General features: G+C 37.8%; 1 protein-coding gene across 1 annotated transcript in view; it reads left to right on the forward strand.

Annotated features, from left to right (window-relative positions):
* The window catches only part of LOC140162740 (heparan sulfate glucosamine 3-O-sulfotransferase 1-like), an 86,490-nt gene that overhangs the window by 15,932 nt on the left and 52,051 nt on the right, over window positions 1–18,507 (forward strand). The window contains exon 2 of the mRNA XM_072186026.1: window positions 14,536–14,625. The gene's annotated coding sequence lies outside the window, so the exon portion shown is untranslated. The remainder of the gene's footprint in view (window positions 1–14,535; window positions 14,626–18,507) is intronic.

The raw sequence follows: 18,507 nt of genomic DNA on the forward strand, positions 1-18,507 counted from the left end.
ACGGTAGAATGCTGATAACTTAAGTGCCAGGTACTAGTCTACCGTCAAAATTACAGTCATTTTTTTACAGTGATATAATATGCTGTATGCTATCTACTGAAGACGAAACATTAATTCTTTTCAAATAACATCCACCGTATCGTCGTTTTTTACGGTAGAATGCTGGTAACTTAAGTGCCAGGTAGTCTACCGTCAAAATTACAGTGATTTTTTACAGTTATATATTAATATGCTGTATGCTATCTACTGAAGACGAAACATTCTTTTCATGCGCAGATACAACTTCAACCGGTAAACGATAATATGAGGTTACTTGATAAAGCAATAAATCACGCTTCTTTCCGTATATCATGGCTCTGCACCATCTGTACTGTATACTTCTTATTTAATAACAAAGTATAATTGTACACAATTTGAGGATTAAAAAGTGCTACATGAGTTATAACGATGTAGATTAAAATGTAAATGTGACGTTAAAGGGACGTTAAAAGGTATAAAAACGTTTTAATAACATTCATAAAACATTTTTGAAAGCGTGATGCAAGACATTCTAACAGAATATTATTTAACTGTTGACGAAATATTTTGCAAAAATGTTTGCCCAAAATATTTTACAATAACGTTTTACAAACAAATCATGATCTATATAACCCGACATTTAAATGTTATAATAGCATTTTGAATAAAGGTTTAAAGAACATTTTTGTGTTTGCTGCTAAACTTATCTTTGTATAATGCCGTATGTACTCAGGTGTTGGCCGCATTGCATTCTCTAAATTCAGTAAATTTTCATCGTCAACCGTGTAATTGAATGGGATTATTTTGAAATTTTAAAACGCTTGAAATATCACAAACAAATAGGCCTATGTTGATAAATAATATAAATACAAGCTAAAACCGTTGGGGTTCGATAATGAACCCCACAAAACTAACCGGCTATGGAAAATGCCATACGGCCGGGCGGTTTCACAAGTTGCCGGCTCGATCATGTCATCCGCCGCCTGGTATGTACTCGTAATCATGGTAAATACCAGAATGTAAGGTTTGTTTAGTGGTAGTTCGTGTGTTGACAAAATAAATTCCTTCTGTTCTTATCTCGTTCTCTTAAGAGATATGAGGTTGTGAATCCAAAATAAATATTAACAAATCATGGAGCAAATATTGAGGAATCATCTTCTTCCCGGCCCGATCCTGCGGAAGACAATAATAACAGTCTATAACAAAATTGGGGTTTGCTGTGAAATTACAGTTAATCAGAGAAGAGCATAGAAATCAGATAATTGAAGAGCTAATTTGGCCGCTGCGTGAAGGCGACTGTGGATGACGCCAAAAGTTTACATTTTTCCCAAAAAAGGATTTATTTTGGTTTTCTTTGACATACTAAACTCTGTCTGGTGGAGTAGATTGGACTTCTATTAATACGATTTGTCGTCGTTAAAAAGGGATTTTATCAGTTCTGTCAGTTGTCTTCAAGTCTACGGTGCATTTTTGAGCCGGACATTAATACTCCCTCATAAAGTCATAGAGTCATCTGGCATGTCTTTTTTTCGATGTTTATAGGCTAATAAGCCTAGGCCTACTACTGACTAACACTAATGTTACACTTGAACCATTGAGACGCTCTGTTGTACTTAAATACGAAATGTGATGCTGCTTGTATTGTTGTTACATGATGATGACACACGAAGACAGGAACGTGATAACACTTGAACTATTGATATTAAGCTCTCACGTGTCTCACGAGCTGACTAGGATCACATACTCATCTGTCAGTAGGCCTACACCGTTCTTATAACTTAAGCTTCTTCACGTAATAGAATGACCTTTGAGTGTGGGTGGTACAACTTCATACTCCAAAATTAGGGGTCAAATTTTGAGCTATGGTTGTTGAATAGAGATTACCTAACTATGCCACTGTAAATTGGACCATTGACTTATGTTCAGACGGGAGCGTTACCTCTGTGTTAGCGTAACACGGATGCAGTGATGTCGTTAACTCTAAGCACTCCGAGCTCCGTGTTATAGCTGCAGCTATCGCATCGTGGTTTACTGCACCATTATAGATTCCTCGGGGTTAAGCTTAAGCTACCTCTGAGGTAGCTTAGTGTTAGCCTAACACGAACTTAACTCTAAACCTAACCCCGTCTGAACAAAGCTTTAATATCTTGCCAACCTCGAAGAGTCAATTATTTAAGCTCAACCACATCCCTGGTTCAACATGGTTAATAATGCTTGCTGATAGCTCCCCGGATAGCTCTCACGATGCTAGCTGTACAAGAATCCTTCGCTTTAAAACATTCGTGTGTATCATTTCTTTAATTTCACTCCAATAAATGTATAGTTACAAAAGCTACAATTCCTGCTGTGAAAATGGTACGATATGAAATGTCATACTGATACCCTGGAAAAAATGCACTGTAGTCTGTTCTAGGCCTACCACCATGCCTACTGACATTCCAAAAGCTTAAGATTAAAGTTGACACACATATTTCAGTAGCATGCTGATTTTATAGGATATCATCCAAACATTTAAAGTGAGACAAAAATATAAGCAACACAAATTGCATGCGATGTAAATAGTTTTAAAAGACAACCTCCACCAAAACATTAAAAGTGCCTACTATATTACAACAACAGCAACTATTCAGCAACTACATACAAGTATTTTTGTAAGACTAATCTATTTCATTAGGAAACGAATTTGGAGAAAACCTTCTGTTAATAAAATACTATGCTGAGCCACCATCCTGGGTGGCTCACGCTCCAGGAATTTTATGACGATTGAGCTCAGTAATACATCAAAGAATGTCTTCCAATTCATGAAAACAAATAGATAATCAGCTTATCGGATTAAAAGCTTAGAGGAAGGTCTTGCTGCTCAGCGAGTGTTTGTAATGATCAGAAGGTTTTCTCCGGTGTCTGCCATTCATCTCTTTCGTCAAAAAAAATACCACTCATTTACATATGCTTATAGATGGAATTCTACGGTATTACAACAATGATTGGTAGGTGATCCTGTGTCATATACTGGGGTACCCAAAAAGGTAGTTTTGTTACATTTTGATGTGCAGCTTGGACTTCAAAACAGTGTCGCTTGAGTACTAAGTATTTCTTCACTTAGAAGATTCAATTAGGTCTTAAACTGAGGCTAATATAGTTTATATTACTCATGTTTTTATCCTGTTTTTTTTTTTTTTTTTTTTTGGCATGTAATGTGCCAAGGGTGGTTGAGGATTAGGTAGAGAAGGATTAGGAGGAGGATTCGTATCGTAAATTTGATCTAAAACCCTCATTAAAAATTTGAATCTAATAAAAAAATGTCTCCCAGACATCTAAACCAAGTAAATAAATACAGAAGGTCATTTAAAAGACTAATACTCGCTCAGAATGATTGTAAATGTGGAAAAAGAGGTGGGGTTAAATCCCACCTATACTTTGTGATTGTTTTTGCCCGCACTCTCTCATTTTTTAACCGATTTCCATAAAAAAAAAAAGGTGTCAAAATGCTCAGGAGGATGAACCACTTCAAATGAGACGTGTAGGTAAAATGTTTGAAACATTTCATTTTTTTACTATGTAACACAGAGGTACCCCAGGTTGTGACACAGGACCAGGTTTCAGTCCAGATTTCCTTTCAAGGTCATCGGTAAAGATGTGGTTGCTCTCGCACATGAGTTTGTACTCAAAATATGAAGACGAACCCTACAGTTGACTCATGTTTTTGAGGATTACCCTTTCAAAATGTAACAAGAAAAGCTTGTTTTCTTTAAGTCACTAAAGGTTTGCAGCAAGCACGAGTTACCGCTATACTTTGGTTGTCATCCAAAAACAGCACAGTCTTAATAGTTCAGCTGTAGCCAATGACAGACGTCAACAAAACACGACGATATAGAAGATTTCACTTCCATAAAATCCTTTGATCGTTTGTTTTTATCGCAAAGCTGTTGTCAGAAAACCCTTAACCAAAGTTTATACCTAAATAGGACCTCATGTACATGTATAACAATTTTGTTTCTTTAGGCGATTTATACTTTGTGGGTCTGACGCCACTTTATGCTTGTCTGAAACCGAACCATTAATATGCTTGACTGAAACCGAACAGGCGTTTGTAAAAAGCCGAAATAAAATCGACTTAATTCTTGGGGCAAAACCAACTTTTATACTGAAGGTTGTCTCACATCCCTATCCCTGATAGATGTTGAATAGTAAAATGTTTTGTTTCCGGAAACTATTTTGCGTTCGGTTATTTATATGACTAATATTGGTTTCGTTTGTGTAATTTTGCGATTTTTTGGGTAAATTTATAATAATTTTAGGAGTCGTGAAGATTTCCTCTCAGGCTATGGAACTCGGTTACAAACAATTAAAACAAACATGGAACTTTGTTGGATTATTCCCATTTGGTCCAATCCCATTTGGTCCAATCCCATTTTGTCCATTCCCACTTGGTCCAGTTCCCATTTGGTCCAATCCCATTTGGTCCAATCCCACTAGGGCCATGTCCCACTTGGTCCATGTCCCACTAGGGCCATGCATGTCCCACTTGGTCCATGTCCCACTAGGGCCATGTCCCACTTAGTCCATGTCCCACTAGGTCCATGTCCCACTAGGTCCATGTCCCACTAGGTCCATGTCCCACTAGGGCCATGTCCCACTAGGGCCATGTCCCACTAGGGCCATGTCCCACTAGGTCCATGTCCCACTAGGGCCATGTCCCACTACATGAAAATGAACTTGGAAAGAAAATAAAGCCATAATCGAACCATACGCCTTTTGAAGGCATGATGATCGAATAGAGCATACTACAATTTATTTGTACAGTCATGTATGTCGTTCCAGGGATGGTCGTTCTGTTGTTCAGGCCCAAGTGCAACTAATTTAATATGAGGTTTTTTTTATAGTGCAGTTTCTCTCGACACTTATAATTATTTGCCAACAGCTTCCCATTATTCTTGGGTGGGGTGAGGCAAGCGACGTAAAGCGCCTTTCCTTAAGTGCGCAACCCGGAAAGTGCTACAGGGACTCGAACCCACGACCACAACTTCGCCCATACCTCACGATTATGAGGAGAAACCTTAACCGCTACGCGTCCGTTATAATATAATTTGAGAACAGCAACTATTCAATAATTGTAAAACAATATTCCCTTTAAACGTTAAAGGCACGTATCGTATAATTAAAAGAAAACAAACCTGTCAATATTTTAATTTACCTCTAATGGCTGTACCCATTGGCCTAAGGACTGGGATCTATGGTGAAATAAGGTACATGTAATGCGAGATGTGGTGTAGCAGAAACTTTCGAAGCTACTGAGTACTGTATGTGGAATTACATGCCTGCTTTCAGGATTTAACACTTTACCTGCTGAACAACAGCTATTTAATGATCTTATAGCTTACAGAGTAGGCCTACCTCAGGCCCGTACGCAGGTTTGGGGGTTGTTGTTTTTGTGGGGTTTTTTTTTGGGGGGGTGCCTATTACGAAAAAGTGGACCTTTTCTTCAGGGGGCTATTTTGAAAAGTAGGCAACCTGCTCAAAATGTTGACCTTTTTGACCAAAAACTAAAGCATTTAAAATACTGGTTTTTTTGCTCGATACGCTCCCAAATTACGATTTTTACTTATTCACTGTTAGAAAGAATGGACTTATTTTTTGCTTATTTTAGGGGTGCGACTGTACCTCCTGCCCCTACCCCCTACCCCGTACAGGCGTGGCTTGACATGTGAGCAAAGGTTCACTGTTTTCACATTTAGTTTTGTGTGCGATATGAGAAATAAAGAGTGGGAGACAGTGGGAAGCGAATGAGATGTAAGCCAGTGATGAAGCTAATTTTATTTTTTACATTTATGGAGGAACTAAAACACATCATCACTCGGCATCATCATCAGCTGGTTTCGTGAAGTAAAAAGTAGGCTCGAGTTCGTATCAAAGCATTCTGCCGAACGCAAAGCATGTCACATTTGCTGCCATTGCTCAAGGCGTTGGTTGAGGTCAAGTTGAACACATACCGAGCATAGTATAGCCTGATGATAGTGATAGCATTCTATCTTGATCAGCTAGACAAAATGTATCAGATTAATCATTTTTATCAAGTTTAAGTTTAAGTTGCGCTTGTACGTTTAACAGTAGCGACCATTTATTATAAATACAGCAATTATTGTTTAGCTATGGCTCTATACTCGAATTGTAAGTTTGTAACAGATGATGAATGAAGAGTGAGCTACAAGGGGCTGTCAAAAAGTTCGTAGAACAACTTAGCTACTTTGTCGCAAGATAATGAATTTGATCTCATCCCCGGGGATCTCATTTGAAAGCTTGTTCCTTCAAAATATTACTGCCAAAATATTACACTTTTGCACTTATGGGCAGGACCCTCTGTAGACATGCATAGAGGAAGCCTAGCTCCTTGAATTCACACACTTGTACTACCAGAAGTAAATACAGGATCATCATGGAAATTGCTCCAAAAGACTGCTAGGAAAATATGACAACTCTGATGAAAGTGTTTTCATCATAAATCTATTAACGTTTGGGTACTCCAGTGTGTCTTCTACATGGGGGGGTCCCAGAATCTTCATGCACAAAATTGATACCAGGTGACATAATCAGATCCACACCTTCTATGCACTTAGCATGAGGAGCTTGACAAGTTCCATCTATATATATTTGGCTAAAGGTGATCATGGTAATAAGACATTGGAATTATGAGCCCATTCAGTGGAAGCACCTGGATCTCCTATCCCTAAGAAGATCATCACTCGGTCACCATAGTGGAAGGTATTCATCGCTGTTTCCTGAGATTTAGGGAGAATCTGCATGGATGATAGATCATTGGCCAAATGAAAGTACAATCACAGACATATATCATAAAATTTTGATAGCAAAATTGAGGCAAGCCATCAAATGAAGAAGGTTGGTGATAGACTGAATCCTCCAGTCTCGAATACTACGCATGTTTGTCCGCCATTTTGCGAGTGAGAGACCGAGGGACTCAGGCTAGGTTGGTGGAAGGAATAGGACTGTTCTAGGATTGTGTCCTGCACCTATTCTCGGTTTGTTAAGGTGACGAGCTCCAGTTAGTGAAACCTATTTTAACATTTTAAGTAGTAGATCGCTCAATGGAGCAATCGGAAGACTTCCAGTTTGTTGACATAGAAGGTTTCAAGAAAAATTGCGACGTGTGCATTAAGGTATGCAGTGACCATGTTCAGGTGTGAGCTAGATATCATTTGGCTATAGTACTCTTTAAAGTATACCTTGTTCTACGAACTTATTGACCGCCCCTCATATTTTTAGTAGGCCCCTATGTAAATCCTCTATACCAGAAAATTGGCAATACAAGAAACATAATTACTAATACCAGAGTCTGCATACTGTATCTTAATATCATACCCTGATATACGATATAAGTGGAATCGAGAGTGGAATGGAATGAGTATGATGAGTGGAAATGGAACGGTGAATTAAACTTTTATCCGAGTGAATTTGTTTTTTAAAGAGTCAAAAGGACGTATACAGTCAAAAGAATAATGCAGGTTCAATAAAGTTACATTTAATGCCCCCCCCCCTTTCTACCGTTGAAACAAAAAGACAATAGGACCCTATTATTAACGAAAAGTTACAAAGAACAACTTCTGGGTCCTTTTATGTGGTATTTTTGATAGAGTGGCTTAAATCGCTTAATTTCAACAAGCTCAGTAGCTCTTCCAAATTATTCTAACTTGATCAGTTATATGCACTATTAAAAGAGACCCAATAGTACCATAATTGTAATATTATTCCAGAACTTTGTTGTAACAAAAAGACAATTTTTTTAATTTGGAGAACTCCTGCAAAGTTTCAAGAGTGTTTTTGTTAAAGGAAACCATTTTTTTGTATTGTTAAAGATATTTAACAGTAGGCATATCCACAGGGAAACATTTAGAATAGGGTTAAGGTTATCAACTATTTTAAACTGTTGCGATTTGGTAGTTCACAGCTACGATTGGTAGTGAGCTTTGGCAAAAATTGCATCATTTCATAGGGAGTGTGTAGAAGAATTAAAGTATCATTATACTTTTGTAGGTGTGGCTCTTGAGTTATTAAAGAGGGCTGAAACAACAACACTTAAGGGGTTGTTTGGAATGACAGGTGAGTCAGGGGTCAAAAACAAAATTGTTACCTTTTGACCTCAGCACATGTGTATGTATGATCTGCCATACAAAAATTAAAAAAACAATACCTCAAAGTATCATTTTTTAATGTTTTTTGTCATAATCACGCTTTTCTACAAATTCCATCTGTTTGTACCGGGGGCGTGTCTGTTGCCAGGTAGGCCTACATGACAGCATAGACACACGTTACAACCTTGAATAATAATACAGAATGACGTTATATTCTTCTTAACCTATCTTAGAACTGCCTATTATTTCAATTGTTATACTGTTCTGGTTGGTTTATTGCATATACTGTATAGAAATTATGCAATATGACGTCGAGCATGACAGAGTCATCTTCATTCAAATAAAATTCAGGTACCCGTAAGGTACCACGGAGCAATTCGCACGATAATACAATAAAACAGATGAAAGGTATGAATGGTTGTGGAATCGAATTGCAGACCTGTCCCCCTGTCACCTTAGAACTGCATCTCGTAGGCAATGGTAGGTAATAAACCAACCGGAACGATATAACAATTGAAATAACAGCATGTCTTGGTCTCAATTCAAGATGTGCAATTTGGACACACCTACTCGTTGGCTGATTTATACTTCAACAGTTCCTCAAAGTGATATCAGAAAAGCCACTATCTCATTGTTCATTGGCCCGCAGTATGCGCTCGCCCCTGGGGCACTCAACTTTAGAATTGATGGGTATATGTGCCTACATTTTGTACAAGCGTCGCGAAGTAGGCGCATATCAGTACAAAACGTTGGGTTTTTTTTATAAAAAAAAGTGTCATTATGTACAATCAAAATGAAAAAGGGGTCATTGGGTATAATATTTTGAAAACTGAAGGTGCCTGGACATCGGGTATAGTCGGCTTCAAAAGAGGGGCATATATTGACAGGCACATACCGTCACCTCTAAAGTTGATGCCCCCCGGGTGCTCGCATTATATTTTGTTCATGGCTCGGCTTTTAAACCTCCCACACATCACAATAAGGCTATTGAAAAGTGTATAGAATAGCTAATGATAGACTGGTCCCTGCGATTAGTCGCGGATCCGAGCGACAATATAGTAAACACATCGAGTTTATAACACAAGTGACAGTAGTCGTGAATTATGGAGGGTTTCATTGAACTTCTACCAGCAAAATATGGAATAATACTAACACAAGACACCAATCGAGATGATGATACCAGCCATAATGGAATGCTTGTATTTGACCTTCTTATGAATCCAATTTCGTGGCGAGAAGTTAAAAAGGTAATGTATATTTCAAGAAATTTGGGTTCAAAAATTCCGTATCAGCTCGTATCATCAATTCCGTAAATATGGCGTATAGAGGCACAACTTGACAATAAACTGAACTATTTAAACGTAAAGGACGCACTGGATACACATAAATTTGTGTTTCCTTGCTGGCGGAATAGTTGTAAAACTCTTTTTGTCAAAAAGTTGGACAATTTATGAATTATGATTGGCAAAATAGCGAAAGGAAATAGACTTTTCCAACCATGTAAAACTACACTGGGTTGTTGACATGGTCGACATACATAAAGACATACGCATGTTCCTAAAGTAGGAGGTAAGTACTATAATTAATTGTTTAAAGTGCTCAACATACCAGCAAAAAGTCATAGGGTCATCAGAGTACAGGGACTTTGTGAAATACTGGGTACAAAAATAAAGTGCGTGAGCCGATATGCAACATCAAATATAAAAGCCGATTTACATAATTTCCCATGACCTTACAGAAGTGATCGTGCTCAAATATAAAACTATAGAGTTTGGTCCTTGATATGCACCATCAATTGTGTACTTGTGATCAATATTGCTAGGCAAACAATCACAGCAAACATGCCAAAATCCTCCCATTTCTCCTCCATTTACACACATATAAACCCATCCCTTAAAACGTACATAACTCATTAACAACAAAATCAAGCAAGTTTTCAAAGTATATGATTTGTAGAATGAACTTTCGCAAAACATCAATAATATATTGATTTAGATAATGAAAATCGATTATACCACGTCTACCCCCACAGTAGCTCTTTCAGATACAGCTCTTTTACATGGGACCTATCATGTATGTAATCAGTGAGGTAAACGCAATACAGGGCTATCTACTTGTAAAAAGCATACTGCGTTTTACCTGAAAGAAAGGGCAAGATCTTTGAAATTGACATGGTTTACAGAAATCAAAATACGGTCTCTTTTCTGGACTTAATGGCACTCAACGTATGAATATTATCCAAGGTATTTCAACAAACAGTCCGGTACTCCAGTTATCACAGGCTTGTCTTTAACGAAAGATGCTCTGGAATTGAAGAATGTACAAAACGAAGTTGCCAGACCAATTCGATCATGAAAGTAGTAGAGAGCTTCATGATTCGATTACTAGTGTCGAATGCCTTTTCGGTCAGCAGTTGGTCAGGGAATATATAATATTATGATATAGTCTAGTGGTAGTTCTCGCTGCATTTTGGAAATTCACAGGGGGGCACTTAACACAAATGACCATACGGGTATGTTCTCCCGGAAAGATCCCCCATTTTGGATTTCGCAGCTCCAAAAGACCCCCTAAATTTGACCAAAATAGAGCTCCGAAAGACCCTTGATTTGGATAATTTCAGCACTAAAAGGCCATTTCTGGGGTTTTTTCAGGCGATTTTCAACCAGAAAGTTAAAGACCATTCATTTTGACTGTTCCCATTGAGCTCAAAAAGACCCCCTTTTACTTTATCGTAGCTCAAAAAAATCCCTTTTACCGGTACGCCTTCAGCTCCCAAAAGCCCACCACCTTAAAATTCCGGGGGAACATACCCACCAAAAAATTTTATGATATGCCCCCAGGTTCACAAGTAAATGCATTCATTCAAATATGCCGTGCCTTTCCTTTCATTCCTACCATGAAGATATATATAGTAGCTTCATGTGCAGCTATGTGCCTACTGAGGCAATTTTGGGTCGATCCTTCATGTAATTATTTCGTGTAATCTAATCCTAACTCTAACCCTAATCCTAACCCTAAGCCTAATCATAATCATAACCCTAATCCTAGCCCTAACCCTAATCCTAACCCTAAACTAATCCTAACCTTAACCCTAACCCTAACCCTCATTTCGTGTAAAATTACATGAAGGAATAACCCAATTTTGGTCCAAAGATGGATCTACGATTTGCTCAAGTCGTTTGATGCCACCTCGTAAGATAAGGCAGGGAATCTTACTTCTTATAATCCTGGTACATAAACATGATTCATTGATCTAATGTGATGTAAATGTGTTCAATTACCCATGTACTCATCATACAGCTCAGACCTCGAAGAAGATTCACTGTGGGTCCAAAATTGGGAACCTCTGCCATTTATTTTCCGAGCAAAAAATAATTGGAACACAAACAGCTTAAAATACGCTTTGACGTTCATTGAGGTGACTGAATTCAACAACCGAAACATTCTTGTAAACGGGTGCATCCAATAATAGGCAGCATCACTTTATATAAATAAACATGTTACATGGGATGCTGGTTATTCTGTCATTTGGAGTATATTGGGCTTTACCAGTTGAAATCCATACACATATGGAAGACATCATAGACATGACCTTAATCTTCCACACAGGGTGTGTGATTTCCGAATGTGTGGCTTCATGTGAAATCTACATTCCCTGTGTGGAAGATTAAGGTCATGTCTTCCATAGGGGGTGTATGGATTTCAACTGAATAGCCCAACATGTATGAGTATTACATTTATTAGACATGTAAAAATATTGTAAAAAAATATAAATATACGAAGTATACAGGGTGATTTAAAATGAACTGTACCCAAATTAAAAAATTAAAATAAAATACTTACCGACATTTAAATAATTTGTGTTAAAGCTGTAACAGGATAGTATGTTACCTGTTATTGGTGAAAAAATCATGTCTTTACCTCAAATGGTTTTGAAGAAAAGTACATTTTTTTATAAAAACACACCAATTTTGTTACTGCGGTAGAGAACACGGATAAACTTAGTTCCATGTGTTGGTCTAAAAATGGGATGATAAACTGAAAATGCGATATCTTCTGACTAAAACTACTTATTTAATATCAAAATTCAAAATTTCTACTACAGAACACTTATCACTGCTTTCTATGATAAGTTTTTTGATATGTACAATCTCCGCGAATATATATTTAAAAAAATGGGTAAAGTTGGGTACAGTTCATTTTAAATCACACTGAAAAGTGAAAAAATGCCGGGTTTATAACAGCAGGCTATCCCTTGTGTATGCCCTTAATTTGCCTTCTTCTTCTTCTTCTTTCTGGATACTCTCCAACATTCCACAAGGAATCACACGAAGAGGGTGTGAGTGCGCAAATGCTGTGCTGCTACTTAGTCTCTGATATTATTTATTGTGTCTTGGTTCTTGTAGTATTCTGAAGTGCTTGATTTGAATTGGTTAGGTTCTTCAATTGAATGGAAGTCAGGTGGAAGTGATCTGAGTTCCAGTCCACGACGGTGCGAGGTACAAAAGAGTTCTTGAAACAATTGGTTCTGGCGTGGTATGGTATGTAAGTATTGGTGGTAGAGCGTCTTGTGAAGCGGCTGGCCGGGCGCAGGTAGTCCGACACTGGTAGGGCCAGGTGACCCCCTATGGCTTTGTGTAGTACGTTGACCCTAGCGATCTTCCTCCGTGTGCTTAACATGTCCCAGCCAAGATCTCTTATCAGACCAGATGCACTAGTGGTTTGTTGATAGTCATTACAAACCATGCGGGCCGCTCTTCTCTGGATTTTACCAATCTCATTTACCTTAGGGGTAAGGAGTGATATGTTTACACCCCTTCCTGCTAGTCAGTCGCTCGTCACTCGCTATTGTGATGGAGGATTACTGAAGGGTTTGTTAGGGATTTGTAGGTGATTTTAGGAGTAAAGGGGTGGAGAAGGATTGGCAGTATGGTTGTAAGGACTGAAGGGCGTATTTAATAATACTGACCACAAACATGACAAATTGCTCAAGTTAAAGGGGCAGGTTTTTACCTGAAGATTTTTTCAGGTTTTTCACTAGGATTCACAACATGCTCATCTATCAAGACACAGTTCTTCAACTGAATACATTTGTACATTCATTGAATGACCTTTGAAAATTTGGGTAAAAAAACTCATACTCTGCAACTTGAGGTCAAATTTTGTACTGTGATTGTTTGACTGAAGTATTGAACTATGCCATTGAGATGAGGCTATTGTGATCCATAGTGTTTACGACGTATTAAAATAGACACGTATTAAAATAGACACAGCAAAAGAATTAAGGTACATGTAACAGTTATGTCCACCCATTGTCGTCCATTTGTCCATTGTCAAGCTTAATTTTAACTATTTTAACATTTGTTGAAATCGTTGAGATTAGAGAAACAGTGATCGAAAACCCAATGAAGGAACGAAATCGAAAATTGCAAAAAGCACTGGAAAGCACTGTGCAGTTCTCTTGTACACAGAAAACTTTTCTGGGTCACAGATGGGTCACTTGACTCATTTGCAGTGAGTAATTTCATCTGACACGCCTAATTAGGTCAAATGACATGCGTACATGGTAACCAAGAGCAGCGACTCACATATAATGAGTCATTACAATGTTACCCAGTTGCATTGACCCACGTATGGTGAGTAAATGTACCTGTAAATACTTTTAATGAGTCATTATTGACTCGGTGTAAAAAGGCAATGGGTCGGTTCCGATGTTTGACCTGCTTGAATGGCAAATGGGTCCAGTCCGAATTTGAAAGCGAGGCTAATTTCCACCATTTTGTTTTGTGTGTTTAATTGGCTGCAGTCGGTGTGTGTGATTACGGACATCAAAATCATAATTTTCTTTATGAATGTTCTCATTTGTGGTTGCTCAGACCAGCAAGATAGAGCTTTGTGTTATATACAGCTAAACTACTAATAATACAGTACGCTTCCTCAAGTGGAAACCGAGTTAAGCTTACTGGAAGCTTACAATGATACAGCATAGTTTACTGTAGTGATATGGGCAGATGTAATTAACCAGGCTAGTGATTGAAGAAATAGAAATTCTGGTGTCTACAATCACCACGACTGCATTCAAGATGACCAAACATGCAAAACAATAATAGCGGAGGACCACGTAATGTGAAAAAATGAGAAAATTTTTACGGAAATGCTGATCCACATAGTAATTTGGATCATCGTGTCATTATTTTTTGACAGGTTTCAACAAATGGGGAGTCTTAAATCCGAGCCAAACGATGCAGCTATTGGCTGATGGTACTAATTATTACAACATATATGGTGAAAATTAGGCTACTGGTACCTAATTCTTTTGCTGTCTGTTTAGCGATTACCATAACAATGTTTACTTTGATTTTGTTTGTTTCAGAAATAATGAAAAAATTCAGTACGAAATTGACACTCAGATCGTCAGCCACATCAACTGAAATGTAATTGAAGAGTAAACATTGCAGGAATGGTAAGTGCAACTTTTACTGATACATTTTGCAAAGGATTTACGACTCGAACAGTCTCACTTTGATGAGGAACTTCTTTGATTTCCTGGTCAGTTTGTCGAGTTGAAACTTGAATAGCATAATTTTTTTTTTAAGCATATAGGATTTTGCGACTCGAGCAGTTTTACTTTGATGAGGAACTTCTTTGATTTCCAGGTCATTTATCGAGTTGCAACTTGAATAGCATAGAAATATTGCACGGATTAAAATCTCACTGCACGGATTTTTAATGTCACCGCACGAACGTGCCAGGTGGCTCGTGGTTCCAAGTATATACAACCAAAGGGATGAGCTATCCTCTGTCTATGTAGGAAACTTGAAAGTTGTATGAACAACTCAAAAACGGTTCTGCAAAGAGAACCATTTTAGACATGAAAATGGTTCTCTGAAGGCCATAAAGAAGTTAAAAGAACCATGTTGGGGTTCTGCCTAGAACCCGTTTCTCTTGAGACGACCTGTATGTGGAATTGTTCTACAAAGAACAAAAATGGATTCTGGAAAGGCTGCTGTGAGAAATAGCCATTTTAGACTTGACAATGTTCTATAGCAAAAAATAATTATATTGTACACACAGGACAGCCAAACCCTTGCATTTCCCTCAGTGATGCTTGATGGATCTCGCTCAATCTTCTTCAATCAAACATGTGTAAACGATTGCTCCCAGGATCTATTTAGCTTTCATCATTTACCCCTGTCCCTTCAGGCGAACCCCCAGCTTGATGATGATGTCCTATCCCGGTGTCCTATTCGTTCTGAAACTTTATAGAAACATGCTGTCAAAAGTATTAGGGTCATCACTAATTGGTTGCTTATAGTGCGAATGCAGGACAAGTAAATAAACATACAAAATGTATACATAAGAAAAATATTGCGTATTTATTTTGAAAATATTAGATGACCATTAAGAAGTATGACATGCTTTCATTATATTCATTCAAAGAATTCAAGCTGGAGTAGCCTACTTGGTCTTGATATTAATTGAATACATGAATACAAAACCCACCCAAATCCATGGGAAGTGATTTTGAGAAAAAAAACATGTGTGTCATTTTAATTCCCTTCAGTTAGATTTACCTGGTCAATACGGTAAGTTTTACGTGCAAATGAGTGGGTTAAAAGCTGTATTAGGTATGACGATTAGCATTTCAGGAAGTCCGTGGGGTTCATTTTAAATTATGGACTTGGGTGGTTTTTTGAATCATATATACAAAGACAACAATGTTAGAATGAGATTACCACTAGTAAGATTATACAAAATAAAGCTCACAGGTATGTATAATGTTGATAAGCATACTAACATGTAATATACACTACACACTTTCCTTGATTAAACCCTTTTTTTTTCAAAAGTCACTCTCTAGCAATGAATGTGTTACAAGTGGACTTTTATACATAGGCCTACTGGATTTCAATCATTGTGTTTCAAGACTCAAATCCTGGACTTGGGTGTTTCTTTCATACGTGCTATTTTTCACATGCTCAATAGACACAGAGGATGAATTTGAGTTGTTCTTTCAAACATATGACATGGGTCCTATGTATAGCAACAATTTCCCATGCTTAACTCAATTTGGCTAAAATATGGACTTGGGTAGGTTTTGTATTCATATATTCAATTAAAGGTGCCTGATCAGATTAACAGCCTCACCCTCCAATTTACCTGATCAAAATGCAGATTTTGGTATGATAACATAAGCACCAGTAAAACTTTAGGCCTTTTGTTTCGTTTAGGCGGTATGAACAAAAACATGGCGTCGTTGGGCAGGACAAACCTCCTATGTGGCATTGGCCCCTGATGAACATGTTTAAAGCAAAACCTCCTATGTAACCTGTTGGCAGTTTTATGTTAAACATGTTTAGGGGCCACAAGCACCTAGGAGGTTTTTCCTGCCCAACAATGCCCAACGACGATGGTAGTTTGGTGATGGCACCCGGAAGTCGCCGTCGAGGTCTGTACTGTTTTACACACTTTTGCTATAAATACAAATCGCTGGAGCAATTTACCTCAGAACTTGGTAAAAATGTGTGGGTACAAAACATAATGTATTTAAAGACCACAATCTGGTCACGCCCGGGGGTCACACACCTTTAATAGCGTCGGGCAACAATGTCTTGCAAAGCTTTTTCAACTACATGTATCCAGAATTTGGGGGCTTTTAAGTTTTTCCAGTGGGCTTTCCATCTCATTTTCATGGATCAATGGGAACATTAGCTATCACATGCTTGGTGTCAGCGTTGATTCCGACTCATGCCATATAGCCTACATTGACATTCAAAATACGAATCATTTATGAGGTCTCCCGGGTAAAAAACATAATGTCACGGGGACAATCATTTTACTCGTTCCGATATTTTCTCAAAACATGGATCAGTTAAAAAAAGTTAGAAAACGGCTGCTCAATATGACCTGGGTCAAACATACCGGAGGTATTTTGTTATTAATTTTCATATGAAGTGATGAAAGATTGAACTGGGAATCAACAATGGGTCGGTTTCAATCCAGATTGACTCGAATCGTTACGGTCCCTATTATAGAAACTGGTGCATTGGTATGGAAGCAAAAAAGTTGGATTCTGCGCATCGCGTTCGTCCTGCACGACGCGTGACGTAAATAGTCCGCTTCTTGATCATGTTGGTATCATCCTGAATCGGATTAGACCAAAGAATTGGGCGTAGTCCTCTTCTTTACACCTCTCTTCTCTGCTTACACGCATCCCAAATTGGATGGTTAAAAAAACATCTTTTGTAATGCTTAGAAACCATTTATGGGCGGCAAAATAGTTTATTCTTATTTTAGCCATTCAATCCAAACAACCCTCTCTGCACATGTGCCTGTCGTCATTATACAAAAGTGTAGCATAAAAGAATAATTCAGAATATGGTCTTGTTGTGACAAATCTCAGACTGTGGCAAAATTTGAGCTTCAGAAAAACTGAAAAAAATTAAGATGTCCATGGACATGATCTAGTGATGGAACGTGAAATTCTTTAATGTGATGCGATCAAGCATGCAAAATCAGTCGGAACTCGGAAATATTGATTTGGAGATATAGTTAAACAAAGGAAATATTTCCTTTTGTTTCCGGTTGTTTTGGAAACTCTTTAATTGCTCATATCTTTAGAGCTAGTTTTTCAATTTCAATGGGATTTTCTACAAAATGCAGCTTTGTAAATGCTGTTTACAATCAGAAACTGAAAATTAACATTTCCGAGTTCCGATTGATTTTGTTTGATCGCAACACAAATGCATATTAATCAATAATCATGACATCATGTTCCATCCTCATCACTTCTTCATCAACCGCATCAAAGGCTTGCCAAATACCGAGACCAAACGTATTGAAGCATTCTTTCTGGTACTAGCGTCTTTGAGTTTTCATGGTTTTGACAAAATAAATACAGCTGGATGTCCATGGACATGATCGAGTGTTGGAAAGTGAGATTCTTTAAATGCATATTAATCATGTCATCATGTTCCATCCTCATCACTTCTTGATCGACCGCATCAAAGGCTTGACAAATACCGAGACGTTAACAGGGTTAAAGCATTTCTCTCTCTGGTATAACGTCTTGAGTTTTCATGTTTTTGACAAAACAAATACAGCTGCATATTGTTAAAAAGTTCCGATCATCAATCAATCAAATGTGAATAAACGTGGACAAATTGGAACTAATTTAAAACGACTGGAATGGATACTGTACTAAGTACACTGCAAAAAAAAGTGTTCAACATTTGAACACCACCTGTGCAAAATTTGACACACTGTATTCAATTTCATAATGCTTGGTGTTCGTAACCATAATGCTTAGTGTTCGTAACATAACGTCAGAGGAAACTTTTAAACA

This window comes from Amphiura filiformis, chromosome 10, assembly GCF_039555335.1.
Source record: "Amphiura filiformis chromosome 10, Afil_fr2py, whole genome shotgun sequence".
NCBI lineage: Eukaryota > Metazoa > Echinodermata > Ophiuroidea > Amphilepidida > Amphiuridae > Amphiura > Amphiura filiformis.